This window comes from Triturus cristatus, chromosome 7, assembly GCF_964204655.1.
Source record: "Triturus cristatus chromosome 7, aTriCri1.1, whole genome shotgun sequence".
Lineage (NCBI taxonomy): Eukaryota > Metazoa > Chordata > Amphibia > Caudata > Salamandridae > Triturus > Triturus cristatus.
In genome coordinates this window covers 1,429,471,627-1,429,492,439 of record NC_140590.1, presented here as the reverse complement: position 1 = coordinate 1,429,492,439, position 20,813 = coordinate 1,429,471,627, and the positions used below count along the sequence as shown (strand labels likewise).

The window sequence follows — 20,813 nt, the reverse complement described above, 5'->3', positions numbered from 1 at the left end:
TTCGGTTTTACTGGGTGTGGTGGACCCGATATAAAGCGCTGCTTGTAAAAATGGGCTGCATTACTGCCGCTTGTATATTTAAGATTTGAAGCCTCTGGGCATTACTATTCCTTTCTATGGCATCAATGGGCGATCTGGGAGTAGCCTGCTCGTGAGTGTGTATTGGGAAGGGAGGATGACGGTTGAGGAAAGGAGGAGGGGGGGGGGGGAATACCAGGCCCGGGTCAAGTAGAACTCGTGCTCTGGGAAGTTTTTTTATGCAGCAGCAGCATCGCAGATGTTTTCCTTTCTCGAAAAGCACACTTTAGCTCACATCTCACCTTCTGAGAAGAGCAGTCTTATGGCGTGTGTTAATGTACAGCTGTGTTGATGTGAAAAATGTCAACATGCCTTGCGTATGTGCCAGCCTTATCTTGCTGGAAGAAGTCTCTGGGAGGTCATCGCTGTGCGTCATCCTACCCAGGTAAAGACAATTGAGGCCATGTTTGCGGTGTGCCCTGTGCAGGTTATCAGGCTGATATGTAATTACATGTTTCGTCAGTGGGGCCTTTATATTGCCCTGGTTATATACTTGGTCTAGTGATTACCCCTTGCAAGTATGTGCTGGTACGTCAAAGAGCCCACCCACATTGTTGCCAATATGCCACTGTGACCCTTCCTTCCTTGTAGCTAATATCTCACAGGGATCCCAAGCCCTTCATATTCTTATCAATAAGAGTTATCATCAAGTCTGTGTTGGTAATATTGGGCAGTGTCACATCAGTGACAGATGATTTTAAACCATATTTGTGTCGGTATAACTTTCTAAAAACTGTCAGTCTAACCAGTAACTATATTAGAACCAATATGATACAGATCCCCTGTGCGTTCTAGCCAACCCACACATGTGCAAAAAGGCATACAGATTTGTTGCAAGGAAAATCCTACTTTTAACTAGCTTTGTGAATGGCAAAAATAGTAATTGTATAGCTATTCTATCCCTGGCGGCACACCACCCGGGATTATATGCTGCATAGCTAAGCACTTATAAGGTCCAAAAAGGCGAGACCTATTGGCTATGCCAATGCTTGCTTTGTGTTGTAAATGAAGCTGTGCTCTCAGCACATCGGCGCCAAAAAGTGAAGAAACTCACTTAAGGTCTAATAAATAGTAAAGTTATTTATTGAGAGCACAACAAAGGTCGGCAATTGAACACCAGACAAAACAGTCCAACCAGGGCCAGGCTTGGGCATGGGTGAGCTGGGCCTAGGCCCGAAGGCGCAAATATTCCGAGGGGCGCAGCAGGGAGCTGCCTGACAATGTCCTGCAAACAGCAGCTTGTCCATCCCATTTGGTCCCGTTAAATAGTTTGTAATCAGCCCTTAATGTACCTCAGAGTATCCAATTCAAAACAACAACAAAAACACGTTTTATTTAGTTTTTAAAACAATAAACAATATAGCACTTCGGGGAAGGAAGAGAAATAAGTACAATACATGTAATCTTGTATGATCCAGTATGACAAATCAATACATCAAGGCAGTCCTACAATCTCCGTACTGCACAACCCCTGCATAATCCCTATATCAAAGCCTTCTTCATAGAAAATCCATGTCCTCCACGCAGCGGACCACTCACTGCCAGAACCTCCATCACTTTCAGCATCCGGACCGCGACATCAGAGTCAAAGTCCGGATTTAAAAACCCAGCACACAACTTACTCCACACAGCGATATCCTATTCTGCCTCATCATCCCGTTTACTAAGTTTCATGCGAGTGTCCTCATTTACTGCCCATTCCAGAACATCCCTGATCCAGCAGTGGAAGTCAGGGGGTCCCGGTCCCATTCAAGCTGTACCCCACGGCGTCTCGCGAGAACCAGGGCCGACTGCAAACCTCAGCGTAATTGTTAGCACCCCCACCCCAAACACCAAATCGTGTTTCCACCCCGGGTGTTGTCCCAGTCAATCCAATTTAAGGCTGGCCCCGAGTACAACGGACACCTGTTCCTACTGCGCATTCCATCTGACTGTAGCTGTGACACTGGTGCATTCTGCTCATGTCATTTTAGATCACCCAGAACAGGGTCATAACTGTAGGACCCTGTTTTGGTGATTTAAAATGACAATGAAAGCAGATACCACACAAGTACATCTTAAGAAAACATGTTTTATGAAGGAATAAAGACAGTTCCCCGGTTATACCTGTATAGTTAAAGGGAGGGTCACTGTCACAGATAAAAAGAAAGCTGGAGAAAGAGTCCAAAGGGGACGCATTGAGTAATCCTTTCTTCAGGGTTCTCAATAGAACTGTAACTTTCCTTAGCAAGACCAAAAGCAAGAATTCTGCTATTCTACTTACTCATCAAGTGAGAAGCAAAATCTAAAAGCGTGTAAAGTAAAACTTCTTAAAGATGGATTCAGCCAACCACGCTGCGGTCTTCGTGATATTGTCTAATCTGCTTCTCACCACAAATGGCTTTCAGACAGGACTGCGAGCCAACGGACCACCAAAACACAAAGCATCCAGACCTTCCTGCTGCATCTCCCACCAGACCAAAGTAGAAATAAGCAGCAGGGACGATGATCAAGTCTGAAACTCTGATATGCCGCCTTGTACTGCTTTAATTATTTCACCACAAAGAACTTGGGATAACCAGGAAAGGCCAGGTAGGACATCAAGGGGGTGTCGGCCTTCTTTCTTCTGTACAATGAATGTCACTGCCTCCACAGTAAATATCCTTACAACCACATCCTACACCCGAATGCCTGAAGATCTCCTAAGGAATATCACCCACAGCACCATGGTTTGTTTCACAGAGCTTCTATTGCTGCAACAACTCATTATCAGGCTAGAGCTGCAAGAAGGAAAGGACCATGTTGACAGCCGAACCTACATGTGCTGCAGGTTATAAAAAGCCTAATACCCTTAAGCAACTTGGAATACAGGGGGTTCGACTGCACAGGAGCACTGCAAAAGGAGTACAAGTGGCCAGAACATGAAGACACCCCCCAGTGAACCATAAGTCTATTCACACTAACGCAGAGTATACTAAGCGGGCAAACCCAACCTGCATTAGAAGAGTTCCCTTCACTCTTTCATCATCCTTCCATCCTTTCACCCTTCCATCTATTCATCCATTCACAAACCCATTTCCTTTCTTTCGCTCATCCATTAACCTATCCATTCACCCTTCTATATGTCCATCCCTTCAATGTTCCACCCATAGAGTCCATGGCCCTTCCTTTCACCTTCCCATTCAGCCTTTCATCTTTTCTTCCTTATTTCCTTTCTTGTTATTTCTTGTCTTATTCTCACTTTTTCTATTTCTCCCCCTCTGTGTGCTGCTCCATTTTCATAATTTCTCTTAACCTCATGTGCTGTACAGGGAAGTCGCACTCCCACACCACTCTGACCTGGTATTTCCAGAAATGTCTGTCTGCAGATCGGAAGAAAAAAAGACCATTTATGTTTTAGTGGGATAGGGGTCACCAGCCCATGGTGCCCAGTGGCAGTCCCCACTTAAGCTGCTTAAATGGGTGGTTCCCTACACCAATGGCTGATAGCTATGCATCATGGTCCAATGGGCTTTACCCGCCCTACCAAATCCGACTGGAAGTTTAAAAGGTGGCTAATGCAGCTGGATTAATACCACTCTACACGGACCAATCATGCCAATGGTTCCAAACTGATAGATAGCTCTTGCAAGTTCCAGGCACCCTTAGACTGTTCATAAACACGACCAACATACCAGGAAACCCATAAAGTCATCAGGTGAAAAGGACTATCTATTTAACAGGTGAACGTTCCCCTTTGGATTCAGCAAAATAGCATGAAAATGGGGTTAAGGGATTGGAGAATCACAGGATAGTTCCAGAACTGAAATGCAAGCTTGAAACTTCCTAACTGGAGCAATAGGAACCATCTCTACCCTGTGAGTCTGTAGTTGGAATGCCAACCTAGGGATCGTAGGAATGGCATAAACTGGGCTGCTTTTCTGTGGAAAAGCATCTGTCACTGTTGCTCTGCATCTGGTCTCTAGGTGAACACTGGTAACGGAGTCCTCAACTGCAACACTAAGATGTCCCAAGGACAAAAAAACCATATGCGCCCATGGTTGGAGACTGGATCCCTCACTGTTTCCAGCAATCTCTAATATCCTTTATAAATTGAGAATTCCTGTCAGCAATGATATTCAGCTTCTCTGGAAGATATTCCACCATAAAAGAACCCCCCATTCCAGGCAGAAGTCTATGGCCCTCAAACATTCTGAACCTAGTCTCCAAGGCAGTTAAAGGGCTTGACCACTGAAATGTTGTACATCCTCAACACGATGCAACACTCAATGTTGATGGCTAACAGGACATGGACAACATAGGATGTGGCCAGGACCTCCAAACAAACAAAGCTGAAACTTGTTTCCTGACCACTCCTTTTGTGGACCCATGTCCACATCAAGATTGACCAGGTGAGTGGTCTGGGGAATTAATTACAATGTCAGAGGTAGAGCTGAAAGCGGCTATTGGCCAATAGGAGCCATCCCTGTATTTCTATTTTCTGGTGACACCCAATAGTGAAGTGCTCTGTGCACAAAACCGGCCATTCTGGAAATGCAAGATTTTCAAAACTTTAGGGCCCGGTAGTCCAGCAGGCCTGGAAAATGATGGATATAGGTGACAAATATGTCCACAACTCTTTAAAAAAAGATCGAGAAACTCATTAGGATGGATCTGAGACAGAAGGTGTCAGCTGTCATCATTTTCTTCTCTAGAAACTGAAGAACGTCTTCCACCAAATCTATGGTGCACCCAAAGAGCTCCACCATTTCCTTGGGCACCAAGTCTGACATATCTGTAATCAGAAAACCCAAATCCTGCAATACAGACTGCCATCTGCAGATACAGACTCGATAATTGTTGCTCCTGGGCCCCTCCAAATACTGTTCAGACTATCATTCTCACTCTACTAAGGAGTTAAACTACTATAGCCTTAAGCGTCAGAGCACTGTAGGAAGCACGAGAGGCCGAACATGAGATCTATATACTCACAAATCTAGTGTTGACACAAAAACTAGATCATTGATGTGGCCCAAAAATCTGCATTGTTAAGGAGGCCTTCTGGAGGTGCAGTCTCAATATTCAGGTGCCCATCATCAAAAGGTTGCCGAGAAGTAGAAATCCTTCCATCTTATCATGCCTATAGGCGGATGGTGTTGAACTCTCGTAAGTTAATGAATAAGCATAGATCCTTTTTTATTTTATAAAAAACTCACCTTGTCCACCAGTGCGCGCCTCCTTTGAGAAAACACAACACGATGGGGTTGCACTGACTGTAGAAGAGCTCTTTATAACCCTGTCCTAAAGCCAGTACAGTCTGGACACATCAGAAGTAATCTCCCTCCATAAATAGTCTCCCTGTTACCTTTACATGGGAGAAAGGGGTAACTCACTTGCGAGGTTTATTCATCAGGTCAAATACCTTTTTGGAACCTGCCTCAATCCCCTAGCCCTCGAAGTAGGAATGGTTAAGCCTCAGGGTGTAATGTGCAATAACTTCTGTCATTGCTACTCAAGATCCAAGAGGACCTCCAGAGATGCCTAGACTTAGTTAGCCTCTTATGTTGGAAAAGCTGGGCCTCATCTAGGGCTGTGAAGATCTCAAAGAACTTCCATAAGTCTATTAAACAATGGCTCTTTAAAAATGGCCCTTTAAAGAATGGACCCTGGGCCAAAGGCCCAGCCTAGCAGGAAGCCCACCCCAGAGCTTGGGATCGGATCCCAAGTAGTTCTGGCCCTTTGGGATTCAGTGGAAATTTTGCATTTCCCATAAGGCACACGGTGCGTTGAGTGCATCCCTTGAGGAGTCCTTTCTGGAGTACCCTCGCAACCCTCTAGTCAAAGGAAATATTTTCAACATCCTCATCAGAATAGGGTAACACATTGCCCTGCCCCTTAATTATATGCTACTTATCAGATCACCTGGTCTACCACTATGTGGCAGACATTAAGTCCTTTTGCACATTTTTGAACAGATCAGATGGAGTCAGTGGACTGCTTCTGCAAGGAGAGGAAAACAATTTGGGGCAGCGGAACTGCCACATGTCCAGAACTGCAGTCAACCCCTTGCAGAGATGGAGGCCACCATGGAGCGGAGAGTGAATTATGGCCCAGAGGGTTGACAGCTGCTATTTTTGTGTGTGTTTTAAACGAGTTTCCTCTTAACCATATACACCTTGCCAGAAGGGGGCTACACCCCTATCCTACACCATCGTGTACCAACTACACCCCATGATATAGACAAGGGAAAAGTACTTTACAAAGAAACCTCTTTAATGGAAATAATTACACTCAAGTTAGGTGATACAACCTACAGCAAGGTAGTGTACCCTAGTAACATGGGGGTGTGAGGTGGTACAGGATGTTCACACTCAAGCCAACTGACAAGTTTATGGCCAAAGCACTGCAGCAGAGAGAAGCCATGGATTATAGACCAGGCTTGTTCCGCAAAGGCAAGGTACTTGATGCTGGTGAGCTCAAGGGAGCTGAGCTATGGGAAAAAAACCCTCGCCACACTTAAGACTTCTGCCTAGAATCACATCTATGTGGCACAGGTACTCCACCAGAGAGGTGGGGGGCACCTACATAGGCTGAAAAGTGATGAATGCACAAAATAGCGTGTGCAGACGCTCCCTAGATAATCCGACTACAGGGAATGCCTAATCACCCCGTAGATCGGCTGCAAAACAAGACACCCTCTTGGGCGATTTCAAAAGTGTACTGCATATCTGTCTTGTTAAGTAAGAGTGGCAACCATGTGAAAGAAATTAGTGCACAACTTTTTGGTCACCACAGGATGTCAACAGAGAAAAAAAAAGCCTGAAAAGAATTGACAAATAGGTGTGCACTACATAAAATGACTTCCACCACAATGAAAACAACTAAAGGCGCAATCAACAGCCGCACAATAATTCAATCATAATTATAAGCAATAGTTAATCCATACAACACCCCATACACACCAAAATGATGAGGAAAAAGAAAATACTTGGTTGCAAAGCAGCAAAAAAACATAGGCTGAATGCCTCTGGCCAGAATATTTTAATGGATTATGCTTGGAACTACTGATTGGTTTTTGATCATGTGGTTGTAGTTCTTTACCAGGGATTGCTGAGTTGAGGTTTTTTTGTAAGGATTTTGTTTGAGTCTGTTGAGTTTATGTAATAAAGAAAGCATAAGTCTTGCCTCCAGCCCAGCAACTGGATTTAGTTTTCAGAACTCAAATACTTTTTCTGACTACCACAAGTGAAATGGCTTTAGTGCTTTTCAAAAGCAATGAACAATCGGGTGAACTGTTGAGAAAAATGCTTTAGTATAGCATTTTCCTTAGCGGTTCACTTGAGTGTTCAACTTTTTACATTCATCACGTCTTCTACGAACTAAATGTTTAATAATCGTGGAATTCTATGCATTCACTCACAATGTTGCACGATCTGCTTCCTGTGTATTGTTTGCACAGGCACTTAAATGGAAAATAAAGTGCAGCCTGTTGTGGCAACTGTTCACTGGACTACACTGCATGGACACGCAGGTGCAAAGCATAGGTGAACAAGGATTTTGCAGTTTTAATTACAAAGTCATCCTTCTACAAATACTCACTATACAGGCATGCTTGAGTCAACAGTTCTTGTTAATCAAAACCAACCATTTGACATTAAAGTACTTTAAACACTGTCCAATCACTATGAGAAACCAAGGGGGCATACATACCCACTGATTAAAAGCCCCTCTCTCTATACATGTATGTTTTTGGTTTGGAAAAACAGAAATGGCAATGCGAACAGAAAGTTTTGAAATTCTGCTGCCGGCAAAAGATGGGCAGAGCCGGAATTCTGATGCAGCGCCAGAGGCTTGGCTTCAAGCAGCAAGAGAGAGGGATTACCCTGCATTTTCATAAATGCAGCTCAAGTGTTACAAATGCATATAAGGAGCATTTGGAAGATCAAGGAAACCAGAAGCTGAGCGGACTACATCATTACAAATTCTATGGTGAATCCTTAAGATCATTGCATAAAATTCTAACTCCGCTCTCACCTTAAAAACAAGCATTTGCAATGCAATACATCGCGCATTGACACAAGTTTGAGCTTTTGGAATTGTAAATGACAATGCCTTTTAATTAGGTTTTGGGTTTTAAAACATAATTAAAAGGCACTGTCATTTACAATGCCAAAAGCTTAAAGTCTTGCAAATGCGAGACCTATTGCATTGAAATAAAGGGCCTTCTTGACCACTTGTTAGCTTGTAAATATCAGAGGAAGAGACCGGCCTGCAACGTCTTCAAGGTAGTGATGTGTAAGTGTTGCAAATTACACAGACACAAAGTGTGAAGTGAGAGTTACATATGATCCGAGCTATAAACACTAACAAAGCGCTCCAACACTTTTCGCTCTGTGATTACACTGTCACAGCTCAGGAGGAAGAGCGGTGGGGGGGGCGCTATTTCCTGCTCTCTCCGTGATGTGTGTGTGCAGTGTGGCATTGCGTAATATCATTGATATTTTTGGCCTAATAAAAAACACTCCAGCTGCAGTAGGGCCCTAGCTTCACCACCTGGTGCAAAGCGGGCTGTGGTTTATGGCAGGCATGGAGGGAGGGATGGTCTCGGCTGCAGCTCTGGTGGTATTGGTGTTGGCATTGGTGGAGGTGGTATTGATGGTGGTATTGTTAATAAAGCAGGCTTTTGAAAACAACCAGTCAGGTGGCTTTAGTACAGATGACCTGTAACAAAGATGTGCTGTTGTCAGCTTCAGCCCATTAGCACAGGATTATGTGCTACCTGGAATTCATATGACTTAATTCGCTAATCATTTCTAAATCCTCTTTACTTGGGGGTTGAAACAGACACGAGATAATGCCAGGTTAAAGTTATTGAAAGCAGGCACTCGTGTTAAGGGGGTAACTGTGCTGCTTAAAAAAAAAAAACACAAGCGGTTTTAGCTGAAGCAAAGCATGTCCAGCCTGCAGTAAGAGAAACTCAATAAAGTAAATAGTGCTTACAGACTAAATGACAGGTCCTGTGTAACAACTGAAGTAAAAGGGCCAGTCGCCATGGGAGGGTGCAAATGTAAACAAGGCTGTACTAAGGAGGGACTAAAACTTATTAACGAATCCGGAGGCAGCATTTATGAAAGACAATGACACAAGCCAAAGAAAAACACGGGGAGGAGAGTGGACGAGGCATCTCTCCCATACTCTACTACAGCAGTCTTGCAGAAAAAGCAGCACATGTGCGCTGCTGCTAGGTTCGACCTAAAAATAAGGCCTTCTGTCCTGTCCAGAGAGAAGATAGAGGTGCTCTGTCATTTCCCTTTTGAAGCATCTGCCCTTCAACTAAAGCCTGGGATAACGCTCCAGTTTTGAGTTTAATGTTGTGAGGCGAAGGCAAGATGTCACTTTGGTCCTGTAATGTGGTACGGTGAGGTGGCTCAGGAGGTTTTCATCTACCTTGAAAGCATTTGAAAGACATCTTTAAGTCTTTGATGAAGGGTGTAGGGAGACTTGTAGAGTTAGGGTCCTAATATTAAAAGGGATGAGGGACTATACTGTTTGCATTTAGTCCGGCTGAGGGCGAGTAGATTCTCGCAGACTGATTTTAGGCATTTAGTTGTTTAGTTGGAAGGATAGGATGTCAAGCTTTTAGTTAGCTGCACATCAACCCCTATAGAAAAATTGCTCCTCTTGAGGATGGTCAATAAAAGCGTGTTTCTGACACATAACCACCTTATACAAATGACAGGTGAGGGGGAAACCTTGGAGCATTAGAGATGGGAGTTGGAACTAGGAAGACTACTAAGAAGGAAGCGAGAGGATGTATTCACTGAGCACACCATGTCGAGATGCACAATGTTATGAGAGGAAATAGTGAAGATGATGATGTACTGGTACTACACTCCTGCAAAGCTACACGCCTTGAATTTGCGAAGAGAGGATACCTGCAGGCATGGGTGTGGTAACAAGTGCACACAAACTGATTTACTTTGGCAAACACCAAAGTTGTGTAACTACTAAATGGGCTACCCGCCTAAAGGAGTCTGGGTGTACTTAACAGACCGTTCAAATACTTTAAGAGAGGTAAAGAAGTGGCACGGACTATGTGCAGCCAGATTGGCGATCACAACTCTCTGTGGAAAAGATCGGCCCTCAACTATCAGGAAATGGTAAAAGAGACTCTGAAAAAAATTGGGAATGGAGAAGACTTCCATGGCTTTAGATCTGAGAAAGTAATACTTTGACGTGGTGTGAGCTCGGTTTTTGGCATATCTTGCATCAGAGTTTAGGGACGTCACATGTCCAAGGCACCAGAGGACCCTAAATATACTCATATCCGCCTCACGCAACTGATAGAAAGTTGAATGCATTAGATATCCTGAGGCCATTGCAGTGCACCCGGGGACATAATACAAGCCTGCATGATTGCAGGAGCTGAAGAACAAGTTACTTACCTTCGGTAACGCTTTTTCTGCTGGATACAGTATCTGCCTGTGGATTCCTCACCTTGTGAATATCCCCTGCGCCAGCATTCCACAGAACTTTTCTTTACCAGCACTCCACGTCGACGTGGGCGACGTCATAATGCATCGGCTCCGCTCGCGACTCCGTACAACGTCACCGGAGCCATAAGAAGCCCACGTCGGCGTGATGACGTCAGTTCCACTCATTTTTTCCGAGCCTTCGAGGCGAACCGGCGAACCAACGACAACTCCAAGTATACACAGTATACAGTATACCAACACATATACATAGCATACAAAGAAAAGGAATGCTAAATAAACAAGCATTTCCTACAAATGTACAAGAAAGTATAAAAACATTCCAACAAGACCTATTTCGTGGTATACAAAGGTGGACAACGGGGAGGCGGGTGGGCCAGTGAGGAATCCACAGGCAGATACTGTATCCACCAGAAAAAGCGTTACCGAAGGTAAGTAACTTGTTCTTCTGATGGATACATCTGCCAGTGGATTCCTCACCTTGTGAATAGATTCCCACAGCAGTCCTCACTCCCGGAGGAGGGTGTCCACCTTCCTATACCAGAAGGTCTTGCAACACAGAGCGCGCGAAGTGGCCCTCCCTCCTCATCTGAGTCCAAGCAATAATGCTTTGCGAAAGTATGGAGGGAGGCCCAAGTCGCGGCCTTACAATTATCTGCCACAGGAACACCCCGGGACAAAGCAGATGTAGATGACTTAGCTCTAGTCGAATGAGCTCTAATGCCCTCAGGAGGAGTCTTACCAGCCAGGGAGTAGCAGATCTTGATGGCAAGGATGATCCATCTCGATAGCGTGCGCTTGTGCACCGCTTTACCCTTCGAATGACCAACGTAGCCAATGAAGAATTGATCATCCAGATGAAAGTCTTTAGTCCTGTCCAGATAAAAACTCACAGCCCTCTTCGGGTCCAGGCGATGGAGTATTTCCTCCTCTTTGGAAGGATGAGGAGGTGGATAAAAAACAGGGAGAGTAATGGACTGCCCCAAATGAAACGGAGTAACTACTTTAGGCAGGAAAGCAGCCCTGGTCCTAAGTACCATCCTTTCAGCATGTAATGTGAGAAAAGGGGGTCTAGAACTAAGAGCTTGGAGCTCACTCACCCTCCTTGCCGAGGTTATGGCTACAAGAAAAACCACCTTAAAGGACAACAGCCTCAAAGGACAGCTATGTAGAGGCTCAAAAGGGGACCCCATCAGAAAGGTTAAAACAAGATTAAGGTCCCACTGTGGCATTACAAAAGGAGTGGGAGGAAACATGTGTGTAAGGCCCTTGATAAACCTCAGTACAACCGGAGATTTAAATAGTGAAGGTTGATCAGGAAGGCATAGAAAAGCCGATAAGGCCGAAAGATAGCCCTTGACCGTGGCCACAGCACAGCCCTGCTGAGCCGAGGAAAGAGCAAACTGGAGCACATCCGAAAGATGGGCTTTTAAAGGGTCAATGGATCTCTCTCCACACCATTTAACAAACTTGGACCACCTGTAGGAGTAAACTGACTTGGTGGAGTGTCGCCTGGCCGATAAAATAACGTCCACCACATCAGGCGGGAGAGAGAATGAACTCAGGTTGCCCCGTTCAATCTCCAGGCATGAAGGTGTAAGCTCTGGAGGTGGGGGTGTAGAACCTGCCCCTCCGACTGCGAGAGGAGGTCTGCCCTCAGAGGGAGACTGAGCGGAGGGCACGAGGAGAGGTGGAGAAGATCTGTATACCACACCCTTCTTGGCCAATCCGGGGCGACCAAAATAACTTGGGCCCGGTCTTGGCGAATCTTCCTCAGAACCCGAGGAATCAGGGGTATGGGAGGAAACACGTAAAGGAGTTGTGAGCGCCAATTCAACTGAAACGCGTCCCCCAACGCCTCCTGCATCGGAAACTGGAGACTGCAGAATGCCGGGCAGTGCGCGTTCTCGCGGGTGGCAAACAGGTCCACCCGAGGTGTCCCCCACGTCCGAAAGACGTGACGAACCACCTCTGAATGGAGCCTCCACTCGTGGTCGGCAGAGAACTGCGGACTGAGACTGTCCGCACGTACGTTCAGCACCCCGGCCAGATTTGCCAACAGACAATTCTGATGGTCCTGAGCCCAGGACCATAGACGCAGGGCCTCTCTGCAGAGACAAAGAGACCCCACTCCTCCCTGTTTGTTTATATACCACATCGCGGTAGTGTTGTCCGTCAGGACTTGAACAGACTGACCGCGAAGGGAGGCCGAACGAATCGCCCGCAATTCCAGAAGGTTGATGTGAAGCAACCTCTCCTCTGGAGACCAAAGACCCTTGATCCCCAGATCCCCCAGATGAGCACCCCACCCTAGGGTGGATGCATCCGTTATCACTGTGGCCACCGATGGAGGAAGATGGAAGGGCTTTCCTTGGGACAGATTGCCCTCCATGCTCCACCAAGATAGATCCGCTGCTTCTTCTCCGGAGACCCCTATTGACTCCCTGAGATCTCCATTGTGCTGATACCACTGCCTGCGGAGGCACCACTGGAGCGCCCTCATGTGCCAGCGTGCATGGTTGACCAACAGAATGCAGGAGGTGAACAGACCGAGCAGGCGAAGGACCTTCAGAACTGGAACCGCCGCTCCATTGTGGAATAAAGGGACCATTTCTTGAATGTCGAGAATCCTTTGAAGAGGAGGGAATGCTCGACACACAGTAGTGTCCAATACCGCCCCTATGAACAGGCTGCGTTCAGAGGGCACCAGGTGAGATTTGGGCACATTGATCGAGAAACCCAAGTCGAATAACAGCCGAGATGTTACCTGCAGATGACGCTGCACCATCTCTGGGGACTCTGCCTTCAGAAGCCAGTCGTCCAGGTAGGGGAAAACCGGAATCCCCCACCTCCTGAGATGAGCAGCCACCACTGCCATCACCTTTGTGAAGACTCGAGGTGCGGTAGTAAGACCAAACGGGAGGACCGCAAACAGGTAGTGTTGCGACCCAACCGTAAAACGGAGATACTTCCTGTGCGACTTCAGGATTGGGACATGAAAGTATGCATCCTGCAAGTCGAGTGACACCATCCAGTCTCCTTGCTGCAACGCTTGAAGAACCTGCGCAAGGGTCAGCATCTTGAATTTCTCCTGTTTCAGGTAAAAGTTTAAGATTCTGAGGTCCAGTATCGGACGCAATCTGCCGTCCTTTTTGGGAATCAGGAAATACCGGGAGTAGCACCCCTGACCCCTTTACTGCTCCGGAACCACCTCTATTGCACACTTCTGAAGCAAGGCTAGAACATCTTTCTGCAGGAGAAGCAGATGGTCTTCCGAGCAATAACCTTGGCAAGGAGGGTAAGGGGGAGGAAACTCCCGAAAGGGAAGGACGTACCCAGTCTCTACGAGGTTCAAAACACAAAAGGTCTGTTGTAATAGATTTCCAACCCCGTAGAAAGTAGGACACCCGACCCCCCACAGGACTTGCATGATCCGGGATGGGGATCTAGGGCTGATTCCCTGAAGCCTCATTGGGAGCAGAGGAGGAGGACGAAGAAGAGGGGTTGCGACCAGAACCTCTCCGACCCCTTTGCTTTCCTCTATAGGACCTATAGAGGGGATTCTGTTGCTGCTGCTGCTGAGGCTGTCGGAAGGAGCGAAAGGATGATCTTCCGAAATCCCTAAACTTCCGAAAAGCTGAACCCCTAGAAGGTGCCTGCAGACCAAAGACTTAGCCGTCAATCTGCTGTCCTTAAATCGTTGACGGGCAGAGTCTGCCTTCTCCCCAAACAGCTTCTGTCCATCGAATGGCAGATCCACCAATGTGGCCTGAACATCCGCAGAGAATCCAGAGGAACGGAGCCACGCCTGTCTTCTCGCGTCTATAGATGAACCCATAATTCTTGCCACCGAGTCCGCCGTATCCAGCCCTGACTGGATCACCTGTCTGGCAGCCACCTGAGTGTCCGCAACTACCTCCAAGAAGGATGTCTTATCACCCTCAGGCAATTTAGGGGCTAAAGATTTTATAGAGTCCATCAAGGCATGAACATAACGTCCCAGCAGACACGTGGCATCAGATGACTTCAGTGCCATACTTCCTGAAGAGAAAGACTTTTTAGCCGCCTGGTTGATTTTCTTGGACTCCCTATCTGCTGGAGACTGAGGGAAAGCACCCGAAGCATGTTTCGAACAAGAAGCCTGCACAACCAGGCTCTCCGGAGATGGATGCGTTGACAAAAAAATCAGGATCCCCAGGTGCCACCCTGTACCTTCTTGCCACCTGTCTGGAAACCGCCGGAGAAGAAAGAGGTTTCCTCCACACCTCCAAAACCGGCTCCAAGATGGCCTCATTGAAAGGCAACAAAGGCTCCGAAGACGATGTCGGAGAGTGCAACACCTCCGTAAGCGAGTTAGACTTGTACTCCACAGAGGGCAGCTGCAAATCTAACAGATCTGCGGCCTTCTTAATTACCACATGGTAGGGTGCCAATTCCTGTGGTGGAGAAGATCTTGCAGAAGTATGTTCCCACTCTGGGGTCGTATCCAAACCACTTGCTTCTTCTATTCCCTCAAACTCATCCGAAGAAGTGTCGACTTCACCTTTCTCCACCTCTGCTCTATACCTTCCTTCCTCCAATACACTCTGGGCCTCCCTTCTTGATCGAATCCGGGGAGCCGACGTCGTACGCGGCGTCGGTGGAGCCAGAGGTACCGGAGTCGGCCGAGGCACAGGAGTCGGTGGCGCCGGACGCGGCGCCGACGGCGTCGGCAACGGCGTCGAAGAAGGCTCCGAAACAAGTTGATCCATCCGAAGCCTTGACGGATCCCCAATTGGCGCCGGAAACTGCCACGAAGGCGCCATTGGCATAAAGGGGGCCTGAGCATAATGCTGCTGCACCCCTAGCGTATATGCCATATGACCCATGGGACAAGTTGGTGCTCCGGATGGGAAGGCCGCCCTATTAAATATACGATACATGGCATTCAGAAATTGTGTCTAATCGGTACCTGGAGCCGGGAATTGTGGATAAGGAACAGACCCTGTATCCCTTTGTGGAGTCTCCGGCGTCGGCTCCGCAGTGTCTTCTACCGGAGCCGCAGATTCATCAGGCACCGGAGCAGGCTCTTCCTGTTCCTGCTCATCCATAGAGACCTCCGACTCCACTCGAACCTGAGTTGACGCCTTTGACGGAGCCGGTGACTGCACCGATGAACGCGCTGGAGCCCGCTTCGGCAAAGGAGATCCTCTCGGAGACTTCGAAGGAGAAGGAGAAGGTGACAAGTCCTTGCTTCGATGCAGACGGGGCGAAGTCGACCTCTATTTCCTGCTCTTCGAGGACCGACGTCGAGAAGAATGCTTTCTCTTTTTATGATGCTTCTTCGACTTCCTCGAAGTCGACGGCTCCTGCCTCGACTTCTTCTTCCTCCCTCTCTTCTCCTCACCGATCTTTTTCATAAAGAGTTTAGTCTTCCTCTCCTTCAGCACTTTAGGATTCATCCTCCTACAGCACACACAATCTTCCACATCGTGGTCCGAAGAAAGGCACCAGAAGCAGTCTTGATGCGGATCAGTCATGGACATTAGACCACCACATTCCCTACAGGGCTTAAAGCTCGACTTCCTCGTCGAAGACATACCAAATTTTCAACAGTAACACAGCAAAAGTACAAAGTAGCTAGAGAGCACTGGAAAAAAACGTTGCGCGTCGACGGCGCGGAAAAAAGGGTACTGACATCACGCCGACGTGGGCTTCTTATGGCTCCGGTGACGTCGTACGGAGTCGCGAGCGGAGCCGATGCATTAGGACGTCGCCCACGTCGACGTGGAGTGCTGGGAAAGAAAAGTTCCGTGGAATGCTGGCGCAGGGGATATTCACAAGGTGAGGAATCCACTGGCAGATGTATCCATCAGAAAGAGCTGGCACGCAAGGGGGAAACTGGGGCAGTAAATAGTTGATACTGACTGTTTGTTTTGGACATTGTCAGCCACTGGATGCAGAGTGTACGTATTGAAATTAAACAATAAATCGATATATTCCTAAAACATAAAATACGAATCAATGAAGTAAGCTGTGGGCAAGACGTTGCCGTAACTTCTCACCACCTGCGCTTCTTCCCAGACAATTCCTTTTTTATTTGTTAGTTCAAGGACTCTAAAGGCATTTCGTTTTTGTGCATCTCTTCAACCATTGCATATTACCAGAGTGTCATGAAGTTGCACACCTCTAGCATCCTTGATTAGATTACTAGTAATATTATCTCTGGGAACGAAAGTACATGGTGCTTACTTTGTCGCATTTGTGCCATAAAAGAACATAAGGGTGGAGGATTAAGACTCTAAGCTCATTTTGCAATTAAGCCTGAACAGATCAGATGCAGTGTTGTGTTGAATACTTGTTGAAATAACATAGTGAACCTTTTGGCCCTATGGGATATCTACTCTGAATGTGCTGGATCATTTCTTTGATTAAACTGCACGGTGCTGGATTAAAAAAACACAACTGTTAAATACAAAATAAAGGGAGCATCGCTCACTTAAATTGCATAAATGAAACTGCAAAATACAATACTCAATAAAAGGGAGCATTAAGTATAAATCCCATTAGAACTTTTATGCATATGGTGGTGACCCATGTGATTATATCCAGTTGAAATAGCGAGATGAGGACTGGTTTTACACGCAGCTGCATTGTGCTTGTTAAGATCAGTGGCTAAAACCATGGCAACATAATGCAAAAGTGTTTAAGCCTTTTGTAAATGAACAATTGAAAATATCAATCCTTTGTAGAATATCTGGGCTAAAAGGAAATCAAAAATAGCCTTGAGATAACTGAGTGATATATGCTATGCTGACTTTATGTTAATAGCCGAGGATGGATTTTAAATTACGTAATACTGGACTTACAAAATACACACAAACACACACTGAATTCACAATTTGGCTGCAATAAATTTTCCTCTCGCAGACATTAAACATCACGTAGGTTACCCTCTCATGAACTGGTTCTAAAATAAATCAGCCTTATTTTTATATCTCTCTCCAGAAACTGTTACTGTGAACAAGTGTGTGCCACCACTGCAGTAAAGCAGCTAATGGGCAATCAAGCGGTCTTAATCTCTACTCCTTAAGCCTACTGTATAAAATTAACACCGTGCTTCCCATCTCGCCAAACAATGATCTTAAACGAAGATTACATATAATTCCTAAGTCTTAAACTGGCTCAATTATCATCAAGTAACGTTGCACGTGTAAGTAAGGTAAGCACTTAATGCAACTAATCTTTCGGGCTCGAGCAAATACGGTCAGTATTCACCAAATACTTGCTTGATGCTCCCAAAAGGTTGTTTGAACGACTATAGGTTTCAAATCTCCCCACTCCAAGAAGATACAAGATAATGTTGACGTGGCTGGACTTTCACAGTGTAACAAAGGATCAATCCCCTGCCACTCCTCCTAGTGACTGCCCAAGCAATGTTGTTGGAAACTGAATAAATGTTTTATTGATTCAATGTAAGAGAAGTTGAAGTTTTTAAAAAAAAACATGGGTGCTGGTAAGAGCAACCACAAATCCAACAGGTTAGCTTGATGTTAACGCAGTATCTACAATGCATGTTGAAATAAAATACACAGAGGCAGCTTTTCAAATTGATAGTAACCGGCAATCAACAACAAGACATATTGACTGCACCGGATGTTTGTGCAGGCAAGTTGTACTACAGCTTAATTCACTGTGTTGGATACTTTAGTGAAACCGGCCAAACGGGCAATAAAAGTCTGAGTAAGTTCCATGCATTTAGGTGTTATCTGTTTAAGAAAGTCTTTATCGACATCCACAAAGTATTAGTATGTCGCAAACATTTAAGTTCTACATTACAGATGAATTCCCAAAATATACATAGATAAGGACAGCAACTGTGAAAAAATGAATCTGTTTGTAAATTGAGTCAGACGAGAACTTCATCAATAAAGTGCGGATGTGGGACTCTTAGTTCAAATCATTAAGGCAATATATTTTATGCAAAGTTGCTAGCCAACTTAATGATTGTATAGCGCATTTCTAGCATGCCAAACTCTTGCGTGGGAACTTTTTCAGGAGTCCCAGGAATTCATGGGTTATTAGACTCAAACTGTTTTTTTGATTTATGTATTGGGCAAAGGGGTGGAATTTCATAAAATATCTACTTGTCGAAGGCACTGGATAAATCAAAATATCCACTTGCCCCTTTTGGTGCCATACAATGAGGTACTAAATTGTGGCAGCTTTCCTGTTATGTAGCAACTCTGATACCAGCCTCCCCGATTATGCCAGGTTCCATAATGGTTTTACACTGGCTGGCCATTATTATTAGTTTGTTTGGGGCATGCATCAAACACGTCCACTAAACGATGCCTAAGATAAATGCTATTTAAAGCTGCACAACAGTTTAGCAAAAGTTTTTTTTCCTAGATGCAATTTTTTGTGCACATTTGATTTTGAAACTGCCAATGTTGCTTTCAGGCTGCTGCATGTACTTGCATATAAACCTTATGCCATATAAATGGTTACATTTTCTGAACATGTACACAAAAAACTATTTAAAAATGTTGGTTTGCACATCAGGCTGCCATGCAACAGTACACTATGGACAATTACACATTGCAAAAAGGCTTTCTTTGGTGGGAACGAAAACATGACTCATTCAGAGGATGCATGGCGCAGCCTCCCAGTGCTTTGTTTTGTAAATAAGGCGCAAACTGTATCCCTGCACTTGTGATTAACAGCATTCCTAGGAGTGCAGATTCAGAATCCCCTACGTGATTCAGGCTCATATATGTTTGTGATATAAAATCAGTTCTACCAAGAATTAGCATTGAAATGTTGAACTTGTAGTTTTTACAGAACCCATAGTAAATTCTCGTACAAGTACAAGGGGATTTCAGTCAATATTCTTCACTTAGGGGAAAGTAGGGGGGGGGGATAACTGTACTAATGCAACATGCTGAATGACTACTCAGAGTCAATCACAACCCCTAAGATTGCTGATGGATATCAGGGCATAAAGTTAGCACAAAAAAAACAGAATATCCTTGTCCTAAGAACTGGATGCAAGAAATCCACTATTGTCTGTGGAGGACTATTTCTCCAAGAATCGAGTAGCTAAAACGAAATCTCAAAAACCCCGATAGGGATCTTGGTATGATCTGTGTACATGATAGCAGATTGTGGGGGGAATAAAAAAAAAGTGGGTGGTAGATAAGGATTAGTTACTTACCTGTAATCCTAGTTCTCTTCCAGGGGTATCCTCATCAAAGTCATAAGCATTAGAATGATCCCACACATGGGCGGGAATATTCTAATGCTTATGACTATTGATGAGGATCCCCTGGAAGAGAATAAGCTTTTGCTTGCACTGACTTTAACATGGGAGAGGACAGAGAAACTAGTCAAGGCATGTCACTCCTCTACTCACACCAATTCAAGGTCATCCAGTGGGCAATATATATGGATAAGCATCTTAGTCACCACATGAAGCACTAAAGTGCATAAAATGGGACAGGAACTACTTTATTTGATAAATGCGAGCAAGGACCCACCTTAAAAAAAACAAATTAGCCAGAGCCACTTCTCAACCGTCCTTAATTCAGTCACAAACTTCCACTCCATTCAGAAGTCCTAACATTCTCAAACAAAGCAGACGCTGGTTGTTTCAATGCCAAACCACCTCAGGGAGGTATTGCGTAAAGAATGGGAGACACTCAAGTGTTTTTGCTTTACTATCTAGCCATAACACTAGGCAGCTATTAATGCCACTCAGGTTTAAAGCTCACCATTCACCACTACCCATAAGAGCTGTGATTATCAAATGCTACGAAAGAGGACAATGGATACCACTGATCTGGGACGGACAGGGGAAGCAAAATCAGCCTTGGCAAAAATGCTCAAGCCAACCCCGCTCTCTTCCTCTCCCTGATTATTGCTCTCTTTGCATGCATGCATTCTCTCTCGTTATTTCTCCTCCTCTTTGCTTCCCTCCATCTCCCTCTCTCTTGGAGCTTGTGCCTGCTGTGGGGAGGAGGGGGAAAGTGACAGGCACCAGAAGTGGCCGTGGGCTTTCAAAACCGGCTTCCATGGGCTTCAGACCACTGGGGAAATGCCAGATTGAATAAAAGGCCAAATCAACCCTGCAGTAGTCCAACAAAAATTTCTTCAAATTTACACACACTAATAAAAACGTTGTTCTGATTTGCAAGCCCTTCTACCCAGGCAGTAACAAATCCCAACCTACTTAAATTTTTTACCATCTGTAAAACCACTTTAGATTGTTATTACTAAATGACCTATTTGTTGTACATCGTGAGT

The 20,813-nt window shown here is 45.5% G+C and overlaps 1 protein-coding gene across 1 annotated transcript in view; it reads right to left on the bottom strand.

The window, feature by feature from the left end:
* The window catches only part of PEDS1 (plasmanylethanolamine desaturase 1), a 180,123-nt gene that overhangs the window by 19,294 nt on the left and 140,016 nt on the right, over positions 1–20,813 (bottom strand). The gene's annotated exons all lie outside the window — the stretch shown is intronic.